Consider the following 4,351-nt stretch of genomic DNA (forward strand, 5'->3'; position numbering starts at 1 on the left):
GTTGTCAATTAATAAAATATCAACCTTCTAAAACAAACATTCCAAATCAATGTTTTAACATTTGCAATATAATATTAATATATTATAACACAAACTTGTTTAATGTCTATTAATAGACTCAACTAATTTGTATGTGGAAAGACTTGTCTAATGTATAGTGTTAAAATTATCTAATAAATATATGAATAACTTGTATAATGTGTATTGCATGAATCATTTAATCAATACATCAACACTATGTCTAATGTTTTTTGTTTTGCTTATCTAATCAATCATTAGTAAAGTTATCTAATAATTTTTGTTGTACTCATCTAATCAATGTATGAAATGACCTGTTTAATATTTTTTTTGTTATACTCATATAATTATTTTATGGACAATCATGTGTAAGTTTTTTGCTATATTCTTCTAATTAATGTATGGAAAGACTTGTCTGAAGTACATTACTAGACTCGTTTAATCAATATATCGATATACCTATATAATATGTATTGCTAGGCTTGTTTAATCAGTATATGAACACAATCATATAATGTGTATTCATAGACCCGTCTAATAAATTATATTCATTCTCTTGTAATGTGTATTGCAAGACTCTTCTAACTAATGAATGGACAAACTCATCTAATGCGTATTAGTAAACTTGTCTAATTTGTGTATAAACAAATTTGTCTAATATATATTGTTAGATTTATTTAATTAGTGTATAGATATACTTTTCTAGTGTTTGTTTTTACGATCATTTAATCAGTATATGAACATAATCATCCAATCAATGTATCTTTAGACTCATTTAATTTAATTGTATTGCAAAACTTGTTTAACCAGTAAATGCACAAATCCATCTAATGCGTATTAATAGACTTATGTCTAATAAATAAAGTAAGTTAAACAACCTCATAAATATATAATACTTTAAATATAATTATTCTTTAATAATAAATATATTAAAAAACATTAAATAAATACTTTTAATTATGTCTAAAATGTATTTGAGGACACAAATTAAATAGAAGTCGTTATTTATTTATTGTAAAAATCAACTAATTTTTAAAATAATTTTTAGGAATGTCTTTCATTATTTAAGTTAATGAAGAAAAAAATTCATATAATTTTTTTATATGACAGTTTAAAAAATCTATTATAATATATATTATTTTTGAATAATATTATTTTAAGAAATAAAACTAAATATATTTTTTCTAAATTTACTTTTTTAAATAACCAATCAAATCTTAAAACTCAAAGGATAAAATTATATATATATATATATATATATATATATATATATATATATATATATATATATATAATTATGAATAAAAAATAGCATAAACAAAATAACTTAAAAATACAATAAATGAATAAAAAGTAAAATAAGTAGATAAAAAAGAAAAACAACTTTCAGGATGTGACATCCTAAATATATAATAACCTCAATCATATAATATAGGCATCATCATTCAAATAAAGAGAACTATGACTTGCGATTAATTAGAGGATTACAGTCATCCAAAATGATCTAGTTTAAAACTTTAATCATAGCAAAGTATTTCAAAATAATCTAATAAGTATCTCAAAATAACATAAGCTAAATAAGTGAAATCTTAAGTAGCATCAGCGTCCTCCGACACTTGCTCCAAGGGAACCTCCTCATCCACATCTGCTCTCATCCAAAAGGATGATTACCGCAAGAGAAAGCATACCCAAGCAACATACAACACACAAAAGCAAGGGTGAGCTAGATAAACAAACAACATACATATAATACAATCAATTAATATCATCATGTTTAATTACATATAAAAAGAACAAGCAAGAGATATCAATCAAACCAAACATCAAATACTCAACGCGACTCATCCGGATTTTGTATAACTGTCGAACTATTGATTGTCTGTGCACTTGCATAGTTCAACTGGCTCATCCCCAACATTATGCAAGGTAAATCCCCCCAATCTGTCTATGCCTAAACTCTAAGACTATAGACGATAACCTCCCTCTACTCTCACCACTTACATTGTTATTCTCTATTTGAGCATGAACAATGCTTTGAGAGTAGGGATAAACATACCGGTTCAAAGCTCTATACAGTTATACAGAACAACAACCACTTCCAATTTCATCTCACTCTGAGATGTCCAATTCATACTCAATCACATCATTCAATTCACAATCATATACTTTCAAATCACACAAGCCATGTACATAAATATACAAGTACAGTTATACAGAACAACAACCACTTCCAATTTCATCTCACTCTGAGATGTCCAATTCATACTCAATCACATCATTCAATTCACAATCATATACTTTCAAATCACACAAGCCATGTACATAAATATACAAGTACAGTTATACAGAACAACAACCACTTCCAATTTCATCTCACTCTGAGATGTCCAATTCATACTCAATCACATCATTCAATTCACAATCATATACTTTCAAATCACACAAGCCATGTACATAAATATACAAGACGCTCTTTCAATCAAACAACATCAAATACCCCTACTAATACACTTCTCACATAACATATTATTAAATATTATTTATAAGGAAATTAGCATTCAGGTGACCCCTGACAAGCAAACTTAAACCCATAATGTCCACTTAAATGGTATTTAATAACCATACACTATACTTCTTGAAACAAAATTAGGTGACATAACAATAACAAAAACAACCAAAATTTGCATCTTAAATCCTAAATAAAACACTTAAAATTCACCTCCAAGCATTCATTCTCATACGTCCAATATTACATAAATTATTACTTATAATATATACCAAACAGTAATTGATAAACTCATGGATTAATGTGAAAATAATGATAGTATAACCATTGAAAACTAAAACAAATTTATCACCACAAATTTAATATAATGAATGGAATAATAATAAAAAAGAAAACATGCACTATTGATTTTTAAAGAGAAAAAGGAAACATTTGCAACAGTGTAAACCATTCATTGAAATATATTGAATAGAATAACATCCCATAATAAAAAAAGTCTCGCATTATTTAGAAATAGAGACGATTATTTAAAACACTAAATTAAATGCAATGACATAAAAAAAGGCTGCATATACACTTTATGCTTTTGATAGGTTCATAAAAAAATATTATATATATATATATATATATATATATATATATATATATATATATATATATTAACAAGAATGACAATTAAATAGGTATATTACTTGGGGAGGTAAAACTACACTGCAACAGGATTAAAAAAAATAGTACTGCATCATCGCATACTAAAGGAAACGTGAACCACATATTAATAAAAAATAAATAAAAGATTGCAGTGCAAATAAATAATAATAAAAAACAGATTAAGCACCTCATTGATGCACCAACACCATGGATCATAAAATGAGAGTAAAATAACAAGAAAAAAATTCAACAAAACAACATTCACAATCCCATACAATGCACTCATAGATGTATTCAAGATCATATAAAAATATCATTCACAGAACATTTAAATTTCCTTACTCGTATACTCATTCCTAAAATTCACAAAAACATCACCAAACACAACAACAAAACAATGTTAACTCTCCTTACCTGGAAAACTTCACAGTTTATTTGATAGAAACGCTTTAAACAATGTTACTCACAGCAAATTTCAAAGGCACCCTATAAATCATGTAATGGTGATAGAATTAGCTTTTTAGGTTAGAAATTACCACAAATTTGAAGTAGAACACTTCTAGTGGCATACATTCAGTAAAATAGCAATGTCCTAGGTTCTAGAAACGGTGGAGAAAAGGGGAAAGATGACTTACCGATAGAAACAAGAAATTGTTCGATCTGTTACGGAGCTCTCGACGTGATAAACGTTTGAGCACAACCTATTCAAAGATTGAAGGGTTAAATTTGCTGGGAATTTAGAGAGAAGGCAGAGAAAATGTTTTAGGGCAAAAAGGGTTTTCTGTTTTCTAGAGAGAGAAGGGGAAAGTTGGCAAAATGAGAAGCTGACTTTTGGAGAAAGACTCCCACAAAGGTCATGTGCCCTTAGTCTAATGGGTCTGGCTGCCTCTAACTAGGGTCCAATAACCCCTTTTACCTTAATTAAATTTTTATCCCCATTTTCTCTTTAATGTAAAATATAACTATTTTATTTGAACTCTTACACAGGACAACAAAATAAATATAAATAAAAAATAATTTTAAATATTAAATAATTAAAAAAACTAACTTTATAAAACACTTATTAACATAATAAATAAATAATAAGATAAATTTGCTAAATTTAACTTTTACATTATAATAAATTAATAATGGATTTTTTAAATGAATCTAAAACAAATAAATTTAAAGAGTAAA

At 26.6% G+C, this 4,351-nt stretch overlaps 1 long non-coding RNA gene across 1 annotated transcript; it reads right to left on the bottom strand.

Annotated features, from left to right (window-relative positions):
• Positions 1–1,434: 1,434 nt before the first annotated feature.
• On the bottom strand, positions 1,435–4,028 carry LOC106755997. The gene is made up of 3 exons (XR_001375435.2): positions 3,811–4,028; positions 3,590–3,661; positions 1,435–1,663 (listed from the first exon to the last, which is right to left on the bottom strand). It is a non-coding gene; the product is annotated as an uncharacterized LOC106755997 (long non-coding RNA).
• Between the last annotated feature and the right edge of the window lie 323 nt (positions 4,029–4,351).

The sequence above is a fragment of the Vigna radiata genome, chromosome 2, assembly GCF_000741045.1.
Source record: "Vigna radiata var. radiata cultivar VC1973A chromosome 2, Vradiata_ver6, whole genome shotgun sequence".
Taxonomy (NCBI): Eukaryota; Viridiplantae; Streptophyta; class Magnoliopsida; order Fabales; family Fabaceae; genus Vigna; species Vigna radiata.